We start from the raw sequence: 22,337 nt of genomic DNA, 5'->3' as shown, positions 1-22,337 counted from the left end.
ATCCTACGGTAATTGGAATGGGCTTAACCATGTGCTCCCCAGAGGGGATTAAGGCAATAATGAAAGGAAATTGAGGTTCAGCCTGAAGAACCCTTGCCTGTGCTAGCATTGCAAGTATGTTGTTTTATGAAAAATATATGCCACTCCCCTTCCTTAAAAATCCTGTGTTTTGTTATGATGGTAAATATGCCACCTTTCTTGGGTGCCTGCTGTTCCTCTGCTTGGTATGTCAGCAGAGGGGTGAGGAGTCTACTTTCATGCCAACGATAAAGTCCCAAATTGATGAGATTTTGCAAATGAGAGCTCATGGCAGTCTTTCAGAAATATTGTTATCGTCCCTGGAAATAGGAGCAGACATCTCCTATCATGTAGACTTTCAGAACATCTACTGTCCCCAGATGACTCCACCGGTCTGGAACTTCCAGAGTTTGTGCCAGAGTTCGTACTTGCCTGCAGTTTTGAGTAGGATGAAAGGAACATTTTCAACCAAACCATAATAAGCTCCAATCATTCCCTCTGGCTTCTTCTGTAAAAGAATCCTCTTCTGACAAGAAAAATTACTACAAACGGTATTAATTGACTAAACATATCTACATCTACATGTTAGCGAGGCACTATTTTTCTACCAATCTTGTCTTCATCCAGAAAATATCATAAATAAATATGAAACTCTGGTCAGAGAGATCCTTAATTTAATCCTTATCAACCATTAGTTCTTGAAGTCCAAGTGGCAGGGACTGGCACTTACTGGGGACTCCCTCTGTGGAACAGACCATATCAAGTATCTTATGTCTATTGTCTCAGTTGATCCTCATGACCTACTTTGGGGGTAATTGTCATTATCCCTATTGTACAGATGAGGAAACCAAGGCAGAGAAGATGTAAGTGATCTTCTCAAGGTAATTCAGCTGATAAATGGAAAATCCAGAACTGAACCTCAACTTTTATGCTCTTTATTTTATAAACAGATTTATTTTAAATTTATTATAAATGTTCAAATTTTATACTATTTTATACACTGCTACATAAACATTAATGGAACAGCTGGTTTCTAAGAGAATTCATTAATTCACCTCTCCTTTAAAAAAAATTATATCTCTATGAGCACAAGCCTGGGAGTATTCAAGAGATAAAAACAAGGATAATCAGAGTTCCCGTAGTGGCTCAGTGGTTAACGAATCTGACTAGGAACCATGAGGTTTCGGGTTCAATCCCTGGCCTTGTTCAATGGGTTAAGGATCCGGCATTGCCATGAGCTGTGGTGTAGGTTGCAGACACGGCTCGGATCCCCCATTACTTTGGCTCTGCCGTAGGCCGACAGCTATAGCTCCTATTTGACCCCTAGCCTGGGAACCTCCATATGCCTCAGGAGCGGCCCTAGAAATGGCAAAAAGACAAAAAAACAAACAAACAAACAAACAAAAAAACCGATAATGAATAAGGAAGGAGCCTAAAAAGATTCCTAAAAAGACAAAGCAGGTGTTGTGACAGGATACAATTAAAACATACCATGATAAGCACCAAATATTGCATCTTTGAAACATTTAAGAAAATGATTTCTCTAGATTAAGATCTTGATAAGAAAATTATTCATATGAGATTATTGGAATTTCGTGACCTTTTTAAAAAATATATAATTGTATAAAAGTTGTGTCAGAGTGGGTTTTATTGGGATGGAATTTTACTGCCACTGAGTGTTTGATGCGAATATCATGCTGTCTTAGAATGATTACTGCTAAAGGACAGAGAGAACCCTTGATAGGTTTTTGATAGAGTGATTAACAGGTTGATAAGGCAATCTCGATTTTGAGGCAGCCCCTGATAGGACCTGCCAAGCTTGGAGAATTGAAATGGCTTTGACTTTGGGGTTTGGTGACGAAAAAAGGAATGAACTTGCCAGACCTGAGGCTGGGTTCTTGCGGGTCCCTGTTCTAAAAGCCTGAGATGTTTTGAGCTTGATGGTCTTGTCTCAATGCCAAAGTCAGGGACAGCACAGAGAACTCGACCTGATGTTCTGTGATAATCTATGTGCGCAAAGAATCAGAGAGAATGGATATGTGTATATATAGGACTGGGTCACTCTGTTGGACAGCAGAAATTATTACAGCCTTGTAAATTAACTATACCTTGATAAAATTAAAAAAATAAATAAAACAAACAAAATGCCAAAGTCAGCTTCTCTCTATTGTATTTCATTGGCTTCTGCTGCCCTGAGTCCTTGTCTGGCTACTGGCATGGCTCCATCTCCTTGATAAGGAAGGGGTTCTAACACCTCCACTTTACTCCTATCCCCGAGCCCCCCACCTTTCCCTCAATCTTCCTGTTTAAACTATTATCTGATCCTAACAAGCTGGGTAAGAGATATGAAATAGCAGCACACAATCCAAAAGCATTTTATGCTATTTCTGTGCCTAGATTATGCAATTCATAGCAAGGTAGGTTTGTAGGGATGGGAAGAAGTGGGGAAGCATTCCTTTCATTCTTATTCTACAGCACCTTTTGGAGTTTTTTGCTTTTATGTTTTGCTTTTCCATTGTCACGACTGCTTAGAAATGAGAAAGTCTTCCAAATATTTCGACTTAACATTTTCTTACACAGAGACTGTCATCAACGCATTTGATGACAGACGGTGGTGGTTTTTTTTTTTAATAACTTTGCCCCTTTCTCTAAATCACAGATAATCACAAGCAGAGTTGGTGGGTTTTTTTTTTTTTTTTTTTCAAATGGTTGCAAATCCCCAGCCCATGTGATAAAAGATGCTGACATTAATATTCTGGTGTGCAAGCTAATTCCTTCAGCCCAGCTGTGAGGCAGAGGCTCTGTGACCGAGGTGAGACAGCGGCAATGTGCAGTGTGTGCAGCGTCCTCGGAAAGGCTGATCTGTTACTTGCACCTTGTGCAAATTGTGGCAGCTTGACGGTTTCCATGGGTGAGCAGAAGTGGCTCTGTTTTCTTGCTGCTGCGTTTAATTTACTGGCTGCCTAGCAGGTTCAAAGTGGGCCCAAGGTTTGACTGTTAACTATTTCCGTCCTGTCAGTTTCTAGACTTCAGTCATCTTTGAACCCTCTGGCTTACAGAGATGAGTAAACCTAATAGCATGAAACCAAAGAGTATTTAGCTCCAGTCTCTGCAATGTATTCATAAGCAAATCTCCATGTTGCCTCAGGCCCCATAGAGCATGGAGCTGCCGAGTATTTTAAAGAGTAAGAGGATGTTAAGTTGCAAAGACTTTTTCTTGCAGAGGAAACAAGTTCTTTTTTTCTTTCTTTCTTTATACGTCTGCACCTGCACCTTATGGAAGTTTCCAGGCTAGGGATTACACAGCCATGGCAAAACCAGATCCAAACTGCATCTGCAACCTACACCACAGCTTGCTGCAATGCCAGAAACTTAACCCATTGAGCAAGGCCAGGGATCGAACTCACATCCTCACAGAGACAACTTCAGGTCCTTAACTCTAGTTATTTCTTACATGTTTTCTTATCTTCTCATATTGATTTTCAGGTCCTTGAGTTTAAAAAGTAATGTCTCCTTTGAATCCTCCTCAGCTTCCGATCATACAGTTGGTTTAAACACAACCCTTCCAGTATGTGCAGAGCTAAGCCCAGTGTTAGACACACAGTAAATGCTCCATAGATATTTGTTGCTACTAAAATTAAAAATTGAAATTACTGAAAAAAAAAAAAAGCAACACACTTTGACGTGACTAGAGAGCATCTTGGTCACTTGGGCAGAGTTTTCCTTTTCTTCCCACCCCACTCGCCTCTGGATTGCCAGGTGAAGCTCCAGGGCTCTGCCTCAGCTCTGGTTGAAACTAAAGGAGGCCCTTCACAAACAGCTCTGTCCATCAATCCCTCTGGCCCAATCTTTGTGACCTGAACTGCAATGGCACACTATTCCCTAGCCGAAACCAATGCTGCAGTCCCTGCTTTGGAATATCTGTGCCTTGGCTGCTTCCTGCTTTCATTTCTACTCAGAATGTCCTCCTGACCCATATCTAGGTGACACCTCCTTGCTGAAGGATTTCCTGACCTACTCCATAAAAGCGATCACTCGTTTTGAGTCCTCATGGTAATTTGTACACTCTTTAGCACTACTGAACTTATTTGTTAGGCTGCTCTCTGTCCTACCAGATATAAGTCCTCAGCAAAGTGGACATGTCTTGTTTATCCTTGTAGCTCAGTGACTGACATATAAGCCATGGTAAGTAAATGTTTTTAAATAAAAAATGGACCTCTGTCCCCAATGTGTCCATTTCTAGGATGACACTCTTCTTGCCCCCAGCTGCCCACGCCATGCCAACTTCCAACCAGCCTCAAGGGCTACCTGGTTGCTTGGACCTGGCTCCCTTCCTGGCACTTTCCTGACGATGCTCTCTTTTTCTTACTTTCTTGATTTGTTCTCTACCTCTCAATGGAGATCAATTAACTATTGTTGTTTAGCACTGAAATGATTTCCTCATTTGAGAGAGAGATATGCTTCCAAGGGGTTATTGAGGGATGAAAAGAAAGATAACAGCCACCTTGAGATCATTTTGTTCAATCCAATTATCCAACACTAAGTGCTGTGGCAGATCTCAGGAGAGGCTGCTCCTGCCAAAAGGAGCTTAAGAGTCACTGTAGAGTGGAAGAGTCTGAGAGAATGAAGAGTCATAGACATGGTTACTGGGCTTGTCCCTTGAAGAATTTGAGCATTAACACCACCTCCTGTGGGTATAGAGAGAAGACAGAGAAGTTTTTTTTTGTTTTTAGACTTTGTTTTTTGTTTTAAATCATAGACCAAGGAAACAGGATGGCTAAGAGAGAATGCTGGGACCACACTGCCTACCTTTGAGTCCTGGTTCAGCCTCCTTTTAGCTGTATGAACTTGGGGATAATACTAAGTACCAATTTCCCCCATTAAAACTTGTGAATGGTAATGACACCTACCTCCCAGAGAAGGTTGAGTAAGATAGCGACTGTGAGGCTTTTAACACAATAGTTGCCATGTAGTAAGTGCTTAGTAAATTTTATCTATTAATAGTTACAATGTTTAACTTAATTTCCTAGAAAAGAGATTCCTACATTCAAATATCTGCCCTGGTTATTTGAGATCACTGTGACTTAAAAAGTACTTCAAAAGATTTTCTAATACATCATATTTACTCACTTCTGTAGATCTATGTGCATACTATTTTCAATAAAGATTTCTTATACCATGCACTGTACATACTAATGAGTATAGACCTTCATCTGAGAATATCAAAGGGTGGCTGTTTCTCTAAGAGCCATAAATGAAGCAGGATAAAGAGAAAAGAGGCAAAAGCAGAAAAAAAGGGATGCTAATGCTCGTGAAAATAAGGACAAAGTACAATGAGGCAAAAGGGGTCAAGCAGAGAACTAATTGCCTCTCGTCACTGCCCTGTTCACCTGGCATTACTTCATTGAGCTGAGAGATGGCCTCTAAAGGGCTGTTCCTGCGCTCCTTTCAGTCCTGGACAAGGTACTCTCCACTCTTGAGCCAAGACCCTTGGAGAAAGGACACTTTCTGGTCCTCTTCTCATCAGCAGCCATCTCGCTGTGCCATGAACAGAATAGGTACATAATTCATGTATGTCCAATGAACTGATGGATGGAAGGAAAGAGGGGAGAGGAATAAATGTATGTTAAGTTCCAAAGCCAGATTGATAGAAGAGAGAATCATCCATATGACTATTTCTACAAAGGTGTCTGAGAACAAAAACTTAGCTGTGTGAGAACGAATTCTCTGCAGATGCTCTACATAAAATACGGTACATGCAATCGTGAGTACTCATGAGGATCTGAAAAAAAAAATACAATTTAGCCTCTAGCACTTTAAAATCATGACAAGGGTTGGGGAGTAGGGGGTGGGCAGAGACAGGAAAACTTCTCTTAAGACAGACATTTCCTACTTTTCTTTCCTTTTAACCACCCTGAAACAACCACAATGAGGCAAATTTCAGCATAGGATGGTTCTTCACACTACTAAGTCTTCATCTTTTTGGTTTATTTTCGGAGTAAGGAATCAGGACCTAACAGGAGGAATAGAGTTATGGTGTGTGTGTGGGGGGGTTGTACTTCCATACCATCTTGTGTCAAAATAAGCCTTTGTTCAATAGCTCAAGGCAGAAGAGCTTACAAAGAAGAGCGAGATCAAGAAGCATTAAAACTGAAGGGACCCGAGGACCCCTCTAAAGACCGATGTTATAGGTGATCTACCTGTCCAAGGCCACAAAACTCATCGATGGCCAGGAAACCACGATCTAGATCTGAACATTTCCAAGTACAGACTCTTACAGCTTCACAGCTCTCTTGCCTCACTCTCTTTTTTTAACCTGTAAACTTATATTGAACTAAGTTTACTGTTTAAGTTGTTAGAATTTTATTACATTTTCATTGAGATACTCTATTTGTTTTGTTACCCATATTTGTCATCATTCTACAAAAAGAGAATGTATCAAATGCAATTTTGCCTACAGTTATAACTAATATATATCAATATAAGTATTTTATGATATACTTTGATATGTTTTGGAACACAGGGTTGGTGATTCTGTTTCGACCAGATAGGAATTTTTACCTCATGTTAAAAACAATACCTGAAGCACAGAGCAAAAATTTTTAAGAAGATCTGAGAAGAAAATACATTTGCATTTTTACTGGCATAATTGGAAAAGATGGATGTAAATAATGTACCTTTATCAGTGATATTTTAGAAGTTTATGTTTTCAAGTCTATTAAGATTACTGTTGTAGGTTTTTGTTTGTTTGTTTGTTTTTTGACAATTCTTTTAGGTCAAGGTACAATAAATTACAAAATCAAAGCTAAATTTTACTCCATTAGCAGAAAATGGGCTTGATTCTATTCCTGCCCTAAGCCCAGGAAGATAAGTAAAAATTATAATTGAAGAAATAGATAAGAGTTGAAAATCAGTGGTTTCTGGGGAAACAAATGACTAACAAGATTGAGAGAGGCCCATTCAGTGCAAACCCTAGTTGAACTCATTTTGCATGATATTCACCTTCCAAAGAATTTTTTGGTCATTTCCCTCTCTTCTCAAAACCTTTAATGGCTCCCCATTGCCTAGGGGATGAGGGTAGGCCATCCTGACTTGCCATCTGCTTGGCCCCACATAGCCCCAACCCTCTGTACTTGAGCCAATTCAGCTCTTTCTACTGTACTTCTATGCATCTGCAAAACCTTTGTGTTCCAGTGAGCCAATTTTCTGGGATTGACATTTCTTGACAAATAAGTAACATAAGGCTCCAGAAAATGTGAGGATGATTAGGATCCAACAGAACTTTCTGTAATGATGGAAATGACCTATATGTGCTATCCAAAACAGTGGCTCTGGAGCACCTCATACACGTGGCTAGTGAAGCTGAGACACTGCATTTTTCCTTTCCTCAGTTTTAATTAATTTAAATATAGCAACCATATTTGGCTGATACCATATTAGATCACACAGCTCTAAAATATCACAGTGGATTATGGATACAAGTTTTAAGCAAGTGTTCTAATTATTCATTGCTGTCTAATAAAACACTCCAACATTCAGTGGCTTAAAACAACATCACAAAATCATGTCTCATAATTTTGTAGTCTAGGCTGGACTAAGCTGTGTAGTTGTTCTCCTTCACATGGTATTTGCTGGGACTGGAAGATTCAAGATGACTCCTTTACCCATCCATCTCCTGCCTCAGCTAGGGTGGCTGAAACAGCAAGGGGCTGGCTGAGTATCTCCCTCCCCTTCCCACAAGGTCTAGGCTTTCTTACAACATGGTAATTTCAGGGTAGTGTGACTTTTTACATGGATTGGCCTCCGAGAAAGAAAAAGAAAGCTCTTAAGCCTGAACTTGGATCTAATACAGTATCACTTCTTCCAAATTCTACCAGTCAAAGCAAGTCACAAGGCCAGCCCAGATACAAGAGGGAGGGAACTCTCCCTTACCTTGTAGGGAGAGGTGTGGCATGTGCCTATAGGGAGGGGAGGGGTTATGGCAGCCATGTTTAGAAACAACCACAGCAAGTCTAGTAGAGTTGACTTGACATTGAGAGTGTGGACAATTAAAAAAATGAAAGGCAACTTAGAACATAAGCAAAATGGCTATGCAAGTTTCCTAAAAAGGAGAAAAGAGGGAAGTGAAGAAGAGTCAACTATCAGGGGACCTAAGAAAGCAAAACATTGTCAAACCAACCAGAAACCATGAGCTTGATTACCAGTCAAACTGAAGGTCCAGAGCTATAGATGGATAAGAGGTCTGATGAACAGACACTGATAGGTCCAATATAAATTATCCACAAAACTGGATCTTCAACCCAGCTGTGCCTGCTGAAGTTCTTCATGCCAGCTCTTAAATGGGGATCATCCTGATCTTCCCCAAGATGCTTGTATCACTGTTCCACTCCTTCAGACCTCAGGGTCCCTCTAACAGAACCAGGAAACCTCTTAGCTTCTTCAGGAGGAGGCTACATTTTTCACTTTTATTTAATTAATTTAAATGTGAGCAACCATATAGCTGAAAACCATAACTGGAGAAAACTGTAAGGGCTCTTGCTTTAAGGACTCATCCTACAAGATGAAACAAACCAGATTTGCTTGAAGCAGAATCCCTCCACTGTCCCAAATCTGTAGAAGTGGCACAGAACCACGCATGGAAAAAAAAGGTGCTGCAATGTTCCAATTGGAAATAATGAGTTTTAATGAGGTGACCCATAATCAGAAGAGCTGATGCTTTCTTATTGAGACAGTGCTGGAATGGGTCAAGAGACCTAAAACAGAGAGGCTTGAGTTGTCTCTGTGTGATCTTGAACAATTAATTAAAATCTGAATTTCCGGTTTCCCAGGAAAACAATAAAGATAATTCCATCTGCTTTATAAGGTTATCATGGAGAATTAAATGCCCAAACCTATGGATTCAATGAATGCCATTTCCCTTCCCTTGACCTCATCCTGAGTTTCCTTGCTATAAGTTTTGGGATATTGAATGGAGATAAGCCAACTGTTAAAGAGATTATTAAAATGATGACCTAAAAAGCATATTCTGTGGTCACACTGTAATGTTCCCTGTGAAAAAAGACCTGAGGAATTTAATGGTATTTCTGTAATACATAACCTTTATCAGAATTCAAGTTGCTTTCTGTGCATTCCACAGTACAGAGATGTTTAAATTTAGTTGTCTTTTCACCTGAAAAAGTAACACTGCATCAGTCAGTAGCTGAAATGGTCTTATCTAAACCTGATGATTTTGATCCAGCACAAGTCTGCATAGATTAACTGCCATGGGAGTGCATCGTGTCAAACCCCTCTACTGTCACATACATCCATATAATGCTGCATCACTTATCAGCCAGCTGTCATTGAAAGTCTACCAGATACTAAGGCCAGAGGGTACAAAGAGGCATCACAATTTCTCAGCGAATGTATGATCTTGTGGGAGGGAAAAATATAAAGATGACAAGATAGCTAACAATGCCAGGCTATGCATGATGTGTTGCAAATGAATGATAAAGATCCTGTGTGCTACAGGATGTCAAAGGAGGCCACTGCCCACTGGGCAGCACTGCAGGCCCAGGTTACACTGAGAATGGGAGGTTTACATGAAGCCAAATGCAGGAGACAGTATGGAAAGAAAAGCAGAGTAGAAATAATAATTTCAATAATAAGTTATTGAAAAGGCAAGTGCCAGTGGGCTTGCGTGGTGCTGCACAAGTTTTCACGCAGATACAGGGAGACCTGCACATCTTCCTGGGGCACGTGTTACCCTCAGGCACAGTGAGGAAGACAGAGACCAGGCCGGGAATCCCTGAATCCTTGAACAAGAGGTCCCAGATAGAAAATTCTGGGGAAACCTGAATTTGAGATCCAGAGGATGACATGTACCAACTGTTCTGGGTGAAGCTGGATTTATTGCCCCTTGCACCCCAATTTATATATATATCTGAAATTTTGGTTTAAAAATGACAGCTCCTGCTATGAGCAGATCACACAGCAACTATCTCAAAACCCATGTCTTGGTGATCTGTAATTTCCTGTCGAGCTGAATTGAACAGTAATACACCTAGAACAGCCTTTTAGAATTTGCCTTGCTGAACCCTATCAGGGAAGTTTCCAACAGTCATTATCATCGTCTTCCTTTTCCTAGAAATGCAATTTCTTATCTGCTTTGCCAAATACAGAGACCAAGTGATGGAAAGGACCTGAAAAAACTAAAGGTAGTAAATGAAATTTTAAAATAATTATTTCCCTCATTCATAAATGTAGGGCCCAGAAATGGTGAGGGCCCTATGAATACACTCACATTCTGCATGTGACCTGGGGCAGCTGGAAAAAGAGTACAGAGAATCGTCCCCCCCAATCTAGAACCTACCTTCCGGATCCTGGACCCCGTGCACTGAAGCTCTTTCAGTCCGAGCAGATGAATTGACTAAATGTTTACTCTTGAACTTCTTTGAACATGAACTTCTGCTTTTCAGTTTGTCGTGTCAATTTGTCTGAAATGGAAAACTGAATAGTTATTTCAAAAGTACAGATGGAGCCCCTTGTTTATAGTATAATTCTTTACACCAAATGGAACTGCAGGAGGTTCAAAATTTGTAAAGGTCTTCCAAAAATCCAAACACATTATTCATTTCAACAAATCTGACAATTTTTGAACTACATAAATTTTTGAACAATTTTTTTAGTCCATTCGTGTTAACTGAGGTTAATTTGAAGATACTGTTACTTTCCAAAAAGAAGGAGTTGAATTCCAGAAGGCAATTTATGCCAGAACACAATTCAGTCGGACTTTTCTATCTTGGGTGAACAAAGAAAGTACCTGTAGTAAGGACATTAAAATTAAAAAAAAACCCAAAAAACCTAGTCTCACTCATTTTAGAGTTAGCAGATAAATGCTTTTAATGAAGTGGTAACAGGTTTTAAGCCGCTTGCATGAAAGATATAATACAGACATTAGCTTTTCCAATCTCTCGTTAATTCTTGTGCTATTGTAATTACATTTGTCAGAAGCATTTACTTCTGTTCTTTAAAAAAAAAGATTTTTTTTTTTTTTTGGTGAGGTGAGGAGAGTGAAATATAATGGGAAAATAAAATGATTTTAATTTATTTCAGTAAATGGTGTTGGCTAGAAAGATTATGGCCTAAACTAACAATTCACTATGTTGACAATTCATCATGGACAAGGCAGTTCCCATTATAGGTGATCTTCAAAGCATGTTGTTGGAGAAAGTGATGTCAATGTGTGATTTTTTTGGTTTTTGGCATATTTTTAAATTTTGAATGCTAAAATTGCTACCTATAGAGAGAGAGAGATGAACAGAGAACAGGGAAAGCAGGAAGTCCTGCCAATTGTGGGGCTTTTAGACACCCCCCCATCAGAGAAATACAAGTTGCTGATTGAAATAAAATTAGTTTCTACCTTTGGACGCCTTCGATGAGACGTTAGAAATTCGATCTGATTTAAATGGGAGAGGAATCCAAACCTGAGTTTTCCAAATCACCTTTGCATGTTACTGCTGATGGACACAATCAACATGAGTGCTAAGCCCTAGTGAGCAGGTTCCTGAAGAAAAAAATAGATGATTTGCAAAGTGACTTACATAATTAGGTGAACTGATCACGTTAAGTGCACCTTTCTGATACCATCAAAGATACTGAAGAGAGATCTAACCTTCTTTCCTTTTAAAAACAAATCTCCTTCAAAACAACAAAAGAGAAATTTGGAATTTCATGAGGCTTACTCAGAATCCCCCAAAATAGTCTTAGCTTTGTCAAATTGGGATTTAAATGTCAGTAATTTAAGGCTAGCTTTATGAATACAATGTCTATCTCCAGCAGCTGGGCTATATTATTTCAGTGACTTTTTTATGCTGAAGTTGGCTATAAGTTCTATGCTTGATTTATGAAGCAAAACACTCTATTTACTGTACAATGCTATAGTGCTGACATGCGGGGTCAGTCCGTAATGCATTTGGAGTGGAGCGTGGGAACAGGGTTAAATGAGCAACATGCAATGGGTTATGAATGTAAAAATGTGGCTTTTACAAAAAGAAAGCAAGATTCTAAGGGCCCAAATGAAAATTGTGACAAACAGTAGCAAGCTGTTTGAATTTATTTGTAAGCACAAAGATTATATTTGACTAGGCAACTTTGGACGGAAGAGTGAAAAAATGTATTAAATAAATAAATAAATAATGAAAGTACAGACTTCCCAACAACCCTCAGGGTAGTAGGGTCCCATAAGCTTAGGAACTTCTCATGTTTGTCTGGGTCCTGCATTATAATGATTGTTTCTTTTTCAAGAAATCAGGAGTATGGGAAACAAACAGGGAAATGGTCAATGTGAATATTTTTAGAATTGATTGTAATAGTCAAATTTGGGCGATTCATAACCCGAAAAGCCTCAGACAGGTACATAATATGATGCAGAGATCATTTCATCATATTCTGATTTTTTTTTTCTTTTTATGGTTACACCCGTGGCATACAGAAATTCCCAGGCCAGGGATTGAAACCGAGCCCCAGTGCAGCAACGCCAGATCCTTTAACCCACTGTGCTGGGCTGGGAATCGAACCTGCACCTCTGCAGTGACCTGCTACAGTCGGATTCTAAACCCGCTGTACTACAAAGGGAACTCCATCATCATATTCTGAATTTTATTTCTACAATGAAAACGAAGCATTCATAGCTTCTTACAGAATCAACAAAAGAAGAAATAAAGGGATGAACGGTAGAAAAAGCCACTGAGTTTCTCTTCTAGTAAGTTTTTTTTTTTTTGAAGGGAAGGGAGCAATTTTCCAAATGCTATCAAATGGCCATGAAAATCATGTGGAGCCCAGGTGTGAGATGGAAAATATCAACTTGGAAAGAGCCTGTCATATGATTTTGCTGGTTCTTCAATCAATATTTGATTTCCCCCGATTCAAATCCTGTATCAAGGTAGCGATAGCAGAACTTGAGAATAAATTGCTCCAAGTTTGTAGCACATGGAAACTGTAAGATGCTTTTCTTCATGTGTTGAGTGTCAGAGCGCATACCAAGAGTGTCTGACTTGTTTTAGGAGTATGCTACCGGGAGATGTGAGTCCCAGATACTCAACTGTGTAAAAAGAAAAAACAGGCAAGAACTTTGCCAGACCTGAGAAACAGCTGGAAAGTCACTGGTGAAAAGAAAAGAAAAAGTGAATGAGAAAAACACATTTGTAGAAACCAATCATTCTGGAGGCCGATTAATCTTGTTGTTTCCATTTAGGATCAGGCTGCCATTACTACTTAATGGCTGTAAGAGCTGGATATTATTTTACAGTTAAAACCATACCCACATGAAAAAAATCAAACTGATTGTTCTTGGACATTCATATTATTATTATTGTTGTTATTATTATTATTATTGAGTCTCCTCTGATGTTAGGGGCAACTGCCAGGGTTACCACGTGACCGCACGGATGCTTATCCTGAAAGTGGAATAGCCATGCACAATATTAACACTGCTGCTTTAAACATGTTCACTCTATGAAAAAAGTAATCAAAAGGTAAAGCCCCAGAGCAGGTGAATACTGTAAATTTATCTTACAGGGAGGTCATTCTTAGATACAAAGGGTGTGACCCAAATGGTTCAGTGAAACTTAATTTCCTGCTAGCTGGGGAAAGAATGGCAAATACCTTCTAATTTGATTAACTCAGGATGAGAGCTGGTGGGTCTCCCACCACCACTGTGACTGATAAGATTGTAGCTTAATAGCTACAGTTGGGGAAGAGCCCCTGCCTTTATTTGGGACTACAGTTTCACTACCAAACTGAATGAATATTTCAGTCTAAGAGAGGGAGAGAAATGCATCTATTTCTCCTCCCAAGAGTCTTGGAAAGCCTCCACATTTTGACTTGAACTAAAGGGTCTGATTCCCCCGGGTCCACAGCACCAACGGCCCAGTAAATAACCCAGTGCCAAGACTGATGCTAACCCAGTCCAAAGCACCATTAGATAACTGTTCTTTCTGTTGAAACAAAGTAAGAAGTACAATGTCACTTTTGTAATATTACAGTGCATGACTGCTGTCCCCACTGCACCCCTCCCAGCTCCCTTACTGACATTCTGATAAGCTATTTAACATTTTACAGAGAGTAAAAAAAATACTGAATGAGCGCCAGCCCACAAATTAGTACAACCTAGTACAGTGCAAATGTTGACTCTGCCTAGCTTTCTATATAACCAGTGTTGGTACAGCAAAGTACCAAGAGAAGGAGTTGCGATAAAATCATTAAGTTTTTTTAAATTAAAGGACAAGAAAACTCTTTAAAAATGAAAATGAAATAATATTATATAGAAAAAATGTGAAAGAAAATATCAACATCAAGCAATAAAAATGGAAATAATTCTCAAGGGGATTCAACTCTTTGGCCACCCACATAAGCTTTCTGATACCAACCGACTTCCTCTCATCAAGACTCAACCTCCCAGTCACCTCTGACTTCTTGTCGCTCATTCCCTCCAAGTCATGAAGATTTTTAACCACCGTCCCCTTAATTGTGTTTACTCCTTTGTTAAGGCTCTTGTCACTTCTCATCCAGTCTCCTTGTCTCACATCTCTCTTCTGTTTTCTTTTCAATTCATGTCCTAAACCAGTGCCAGAGTGACCTAAAAATGCACATCTGACAGTATCATGGCCCTACTCTGAAATCTGCAGTAACTTCCCGCTGCCTACGGAATTGGATTGCTGACTCTCCATCACAGCTTTCGTGTGTCTGTACACAGCAGCACCAATGTATTTTGGAGCCTGCCTATACACTAAATACTCCAGTTCAGTGCTACTCATCAGAGTTCCCTCCACTTGAAGTTTAATGATTACAACTGTCGAATTTTACTGATCAAGACCCATTTCACACATTTGCATCTGATAAAACCATCCTTATTCATCAATTAGATGTTATATCCCTTCTCTAGTAAACTTTCTTTGTGACAATTATTTTATGTTGCCTATTCCTATAGCTACTTGGGTATTTATCTCATTCCACCAAGTTTAAGCTCCTTGAGGGGCAGTGAATCTCTTACTTACCTTTGGTATTCTCTGCAGCACTCTGAATTGTGCCTTAGACATAATAACTACTCTATAAACATATCCCGAATTGAACAAGATGGAAATATAAAATTCAATAAGAAGGAAAAATAAAATTTTATGGAGTTTCCATAAAAAGAGGTAGATTTTGAAAGGCATTATATTTCACAATGGTTTATACATTCATAAACTATGCATTCAGAAAAAAGTAGAGAGAAAAATCATTTTGGGGGAAATCTTAATGAATGTACATTATTCACCCTTCAGAAGTGGAAAACATTACCATTATTTCCAAACATAAAACCTGTCTACTCAAGGTCTTGACTTTATTCCTTTCCTCACCATGACTGGAAGCAGAAGTCAATTGTGGTCTCTTATCAAGACTTTTCACAAATGAGTATCAAATAACTCAAATGACTTTGCTTTAGATGGCCAGTGTCACCAAAAAGTAATAATGTATTCTGTTATGAACCAAATCTTCCCAGTGTTTCAAAGGTCACTAGCTACACAGTGGAGGTTGTCACTTTCATTGTTTCCCTTGAATAAGTTGGTCTGGTTTTCTACCCCATCCTTTTTCCTCTAAAACTTACAGAATAAGAAATAGGTGAAAACTTTTAGATGTTCATCTTTTGAGTGGTGAATTTTATTGACTTCAAGATGTCCCCTGCAGAAAAATGTTAAAAATGTATTGCTTCGGGAGTTCCCGTCGTGGCGCAGTGGTTAACGAATCCGACTAGGAACCATGAGGTTGCGGGTTCGGTCCCTGCCCTTGCTCAGTGGGTTAACGATCCGGCGTTGCCGTGAGCTGTGGTGTAGGTTGCAGACGCGGCTTGGATCCCGAGTTGCTGTGGCTCTGGCGTAGGCCGGTGGCTACAGCTCCGATTCAACCCCTAGCCTGGGAACCTCCATATGCCGCGGGAGCGGCCCAAGAAATGGCAACAACAACAACAACAACAGCAACAACAACAACAAAAAGACAAAAAAAAAATGTATTGCTTCATGCCCACTGGAATTCCATGTCAGTGGGAACTTCAAAGGTGAGTGTGAGGGCATCAGAAATTTGACATACCAAGAAACCTACTGGGGTGAAGAGCTTGTTTTGGTTTTCTTGGGACTTTCCCAGTTTTAGTGGGACTTTCTTGGGACTTTTCCGAAAGTCCTATATTTCAGAAAACCCCTCAGTCTTGGACAAATGTGAGGGTTGGTGATCCTATTGTTAACAGCAGTATCTGGGACAGTATCTTTTCATCGCATACCCTTTTGTAATTGAATACTGTACTGAACATGGCGTGCTTATTCAAAACATTTTAATTAAAAATATAAAATGATGACAGGGAGCCCTAACAACCTACTTGGCAAAAAAAGACAAAACTGTGCTAGGTCACCCAAAAACATAAAGTATTGATTGAGTACATCTTAGTTCCAGAAGAGGCCTCCCCAGGCCAGCAATACTAACTGACCAGAGGATTTCAGCCCCTTCTAGAGCTGAGGAGTAACCACGAGGATCCTGAAGATCTATACATACAGCTAATAATATCTGTAGACAAAATAATATGACTCACAAATATATGTACCATTTTGCACTTCAAATACCTGTAGGAACTACTATCATAAACAAAATACAAATTTATTTACAATTTTTAAAAATTCAGTGCATGAAACTTAGGATTACAGACTTTGAGAGCAGGATGGGACCTTGGAGGTCCACTCAGCCAACCCCACTCTTTTATAAATGTGGAAGTTGGGTTGCACAGCTGGTTAATGGAATGCATTCTCTGTCAATGATCTACCATGGGGTGCTAAGCTAATTACAGTGGGGTTTATATACCTCTTATAGAATTGTGATTAAGTCCTGTGGGGATACATGATCACCAACATGCTATCTATCTTCAATGGCATTAAAGAGTGACTCCCCCGCACCCTACCCTTGAGTTATCATACAGTGGCACCATGGAGTCCCAGCATGAGGGGACAAAGACCTGTACCCTAAGCCTGGTTCTGCCACCAACTAGTCAAGCAGGCTTGGCCAAGTCCATTACCAGCTCTAGGCTTCAGTGTGTTCACCCAGAAGAAGAAAGAGACTGGTCAAGATGATCTCTGAGGTCTCTTTTCTCACTAATATTTTATGAGCCTATAAACTATTATGAGAACTTCTTTGGTCAAAGCCTATAGAAGAGTGTCTCTTGGGGTTTTAGTAGAAGCCAGAATTACACAGTCACTCAATGGTAGAGTTACATTAGAATCTAATTCTCTGGACTCCCTGCCTTTTTATCTACTTTGGTCCCCCCACAGTAGACATAATTAAGCTTACAATGACTGTCATATAACCCCTAGGAAATGAGGAATCACAGATCAACACAAATATGGAAAACAGAAAAGCAGGAGACAATGATAAAGTTCATGCTTGGGAACTTGACATTTTCTACTTTGTGAGTTATGTCCAAGCAGTGACCACTATTAATATTATTATTGTTGTTGTTGTTATGATTATTACTAAATGCCTATTTTTGCAAGATGCTTTAAAGTTTATAGATAACCATATATATATATATATATATATTTATTTATTTATTTATTTTATTAGGTCCACAGCTATACTCTGAAACATCAGAGAGGTTGTTTTTACCATTACTTTATGAGCATGGTGATTGATGCGCTAAGACTGCACTCTCCAAAAGTTAACTATTAACCAAACGTGGCTATGAAGTTTAAACAAATGAAAATAAAACAAAATTTAAATTTTGTTTCTTGGTCTCACTTGCCCCATTTCAAGTGCTCAACAGCCATGTGTGGGTAGTGACTATCATATTGAATAGCACAGATAAGGAGCATTTTCAACACTGCAGAGGGTTCCATCAGACAGCACAGCCACAGCCCTTAGAGACTGTGACTTGTCCATTTCACCTAGTTAGTAACTGGCAGAGCCAGGGCCTAGGTCTTCTGACCTCAAGTTAGTGACATCATCCCAAGGAAGCTTCTTCTCACCACCTGGTCTATGTCCTGTTCTTTGGCCCTTTAATTAGTGTGTCCACTAAAGAAATGCAAACCACATTTTAATATCACTTTAAGGGATGCATAAGGAGGGAGCACGGTTCTAGTTTACAGAATGTACTCAATCATCAGACAAGCAAAATCTGAGCAAAGAAGTAAATCACAAGCACATCCACTAGAAACCTGAAAATTGAGTATTTACTGTTCTGTGCCTTTTAAATACCAAAGAATTTTCAACTCTTATCAGTGCTAGGCCTCTACTTTTCAAAGACCAAGTCTGAATCTCGAGTCAGTCAAAAAGAGGCAAAAGCAAACCTGGAACTACAGCCGTTGAAATTATTGCCAGAGCAATTTTATCCACATTCATCGCCCGTGTTTTCTTTAAAAAGAAAGCAAAAAAGAAATAAAGGGAGAAAGGAAGAAAAAAATAAAGAAAAAAGTATCAATAAATAGATGTTAAAGGAGAAATCTGAACTTTATCATACTTTGGACTGTATTGAATTTTATACAGTTGTTAGTCTTGTTGTTATCCAATCTGATATCTATACAATCTAATTCAAAACTGGGGGTATATATTAAAGTGCTACCAAAAGAGCAACAAAGCTTAGGGAATTTTTTTCAACCCACTCTTGAAAGATCAAAGATATATGTCCTAAAAAGGAAAGAGCATGACATCTGCGAAGTGTGAACTTTGAAGTTATATTAAGTCTTGGGTAGACTCTTTGTTGACTGTTTCATAATTTCTAGTAAACCCCTTAGGCTCTCTGAGACTCAGTTTCCTCATGTGGAAAATGGATAAAATATTAACAACCTTACAGGGTTACCTTAAGGCCTGAAGGTAATGTGTGTAGGTAGAAAGATGGATAGATAGATAGACAGACAGACAGACAGATAGCATTAAGCACAGTGACTGGTGAAATGCAGTCATTATTAACTTCCCATAAGGGAAAAACACTAATATACTGCATAGTATACTCACTTCCATCATTGGTTCAGTTGAAAAAAATCAAGCCATTAATAAGTGAAAATTCTCACCTAAAAGAATCACCAATCTAAATTGTTACCTAATTGCTATTCTCTATCCCATCTCACCTTAACTATATTTATTTATAATAAACCTTTCATTGAGTAGTTAACAAAACATTGTTAAAGCTTGTTTTCAGATATCAATTATATACATGTATGTTTATAGATTCACCCCAGGGAGAAAATATAAATACTCGTCTTGTACCTATGGTTTATAAGAACAAGTTCTATGGTAACTTCCAAATTCATTACTAGCAAAGGTTGTATTTAAGATTCCTGTGTCTACTGCTTAATAAACACCCAAATTAGTCTCGATGGAATTAGCTGTAATTAAGGACATTGTGAAATATGGTGGGGCAAACAGAATTACACTGTATTACTTTATTAATAATATTCTTTAACTACACTGTAAATTGCTATTAGGCCTGCATATTACTGCCTGGATATGGAAATAGTCTTTTGCTATGCTAATCTAACACAATTTTCTTTTAAATGTAAACAAATTATACTCTATTAATATGCTGTTCTACTTGCATAGTTAATTATTGTAACAGTAAGGAATAAAATTGTTCTGCTTTCTCTGTTTCTGATGGAAAAAGGGCTACATAAATAGTTTAATAGGGAACTAATTATGCAAAAAATTTAGATGCCTAAAATGTGTTTGTAATTACATTAAAATGGTCTTCTGTTCAAATATTGGAAAGCCTGCTAATTGGAGGCTAGCTGAAAATTTAAATATTGTGAATCAATGATTTTAATACAGTACATGTTTGGTTGTGTTTCTGTTCATATTTGTCTTGAAAATGAAGAGGATATTTAACAGTGTTTAATAAGAGCAGGTCCAAGTTTCACACCAATCAAGTTAGTCTGTGGCAGACTGGGATTTTAAAGGTGTATTTTACAGCAGTATCTTTAATTTACTCAAGGGGTAAGGGCAACTTCTGGCTCAGTAACAAGAGCAACAAAAGTATACGGGTTGGAGGATAAGTTGATGGGAAAGAAAATCTGATGTAGACCAACCAAATCAAAGAGTTCTGGAAAATGCCCCATGACAGGCAAACCAGAGTTGATATGGTTGTAAATTGCTAAATTGTTTTAGATAAATAAACACATGTAGCAGATCACCTGCCTACTCTCCAAGGATTTCCAAGTGCGTCACCTTATCCAGTTGTAATTAAGGAGTGTTAAAGATGTATTGCCTTGTTCTAAATGATTTTTTGTGGCATCCAAGCTTTTATTTTGATGCAGAACGGAGGTTCTGAATCTGAGAAAAATGCAATGCTAAAATAAGCCCACTCTTTTGGAAAGAATTTCAACAACCTGTCCTGAATTTTAAACTATTTTGGAAAAAAAGAAGGGCAAACTGTTCATTATAATTTTTACGACAATACAAATGAGAGTACTGCATATGCAACCAGGATTAATTGCACAGATAATTGGGAGCCCAGAAATAACTTTATAATTTAAAATTCTTGCCTATTTAACAGAGCTGTTGTGGGAATCAAGAGATATCATGTACTTGAAAGTGTGTTGAAGACTATAAAGCCCACAAGGAAGGTAGCAAGACAATCGCCATGGTTATTAGTAATAATGAAGAAGATGAAATGCAATTTGTCCCATAATGTAATCCCTTCTGGATAGTTCCTTCCACTCAAACTGCTATAGCTGGCATAGTTTTTGGTACAAGGCAGTGGTTAAGCTTGAGCTCTGGAAGTGACAGACCAAAGTTGTGACTCTTGGCTCTACCTTAGAGCTTGATAGATTGACAGATAATGCTGGAGAATCTGTTTTAAGCTCTAGCATAGGAAACAGTCACAGCAAGTCGTTCGACTCATTTGTCATAACCACTAGCCTCATTCTTTGACCTAAAGGATATTTTTGGCTGATTTTGAAGCAGAAAGAAAAAAAGACTCCCAAACTAGAATCAATTGTAAACGCTCTTAAAAGATATTCACTGTCTGTTGAGCTAAACCCAGTATGTAGGTGTTCAAGACCCGCTGGTCTCTTACTACACCCAACTTGTCACCCCTGTGAACTCTCTGCTCTACTCTACTCCCTTTCCCTCCCCCTTCCCACATCTGGACTATGTGCCTGCCAATGCTCCCTCCTCTTTCCCATTAGTCTTCCTTTCAAGCCTAACTCAAGTTCTCTCCCTTCCTCCAATGGTCTTTGTTGAACACTCCAGTACCCAAGGACCTCTCCCTTCCTTTAGAATGCCACCAGTGCGTGATGGCTGTGCCTTTCTCTTGGCACTTGGTTTGTTTTTTCACTCTCTTAGTCTTTATTATTGGTATTTTACTCTAATCTGCCCTTCCAGGTATTTTATACATTTTTATTTTTCTAGCATAAACTGTAACCTACACATAATAGGCACATACTGCTCAAGGAATGTGTGGGAATGTTCCTAAATCAAGCTAGCCAGTTCATCCCAAGTCATCCATTTAAATGGACAAGGTGAACTGGGGAGTCTGAACCTACTGACTGTTCTATTGGTCCACATGCTAGGCTAATAGAATAATCGCTTGAGAAGGCATCTTGGGTTATGATAGAATAGAATAGTTCATGACAAATATTTCGGTGAGGTGGTGCCTTGTCTAATTCAATCCTGCCATTACACCCCATTATCCACCTCTGTGTGTGCACAGTGTTAGTGCTGGAGCTACTCTCAAATCTGTCTTTGCTCTACTAAAATTGTTTCTCTTGTCTCTTTTCAAAATAGAAATTTCAAAGATGTATGATCTCCATCCTATTCATTCAGAGTATTTATTTTGCCTCATGAAAGCCAGAGGACCATCACACGTTCTGCTGATGGGGAAGAATAATCACAAACCCATCCCACCTCCCATTGATAGTTTAGCCATTAGTATATACCTTTTTAAAAATGCCACCAGGACATTTATAGCAGTGGAAAATTACGTACTGATTGATGCAATCATCAATTAATGTATTCCCTTTTTTCTTCCCACAATTATTAATGAGCAGTGAAATGCCAACATGGTGGAAACATAAGGGAGAAGAAAGAACAGCGAAGATACTGATCATTCAAAACTAAAGCAGCTCATGAATAATGGAGAGCTACATGCATACAAATTGTCAGAAGAAATAATTTCTACTTTTCTAGGATATTGTTCTTAGTCCTCTCTACTTTACAAGATTCTATTCCTCAGGCCAAGAAGAGGGTATTTGGATTCCATAAGAATACTCATGAGGATTTTTTTAAATGTCTAAATTCTCTTTAATAAGTGGAACAATCAACCTGAATAGCAT

Source organism: Phacochoerus africanus, chromosome 2 (assembly GCF_016906955.1).
Source record: "Phacochoerus africanus isolate WHEZ1 chromosome 2, ROS_Pafr_v1, whole genome shotgun sequence".
In the NCBI taxonomy this organism is placed as follows: Eukaryota; Metazoa; Chordata; class Mammalia; order Artiodactyla; family Suidae; genus Phacochoerus; species Phacochoerus africanus.
This window is presented reverse-complemented; position numbering follows the sequence as displayed.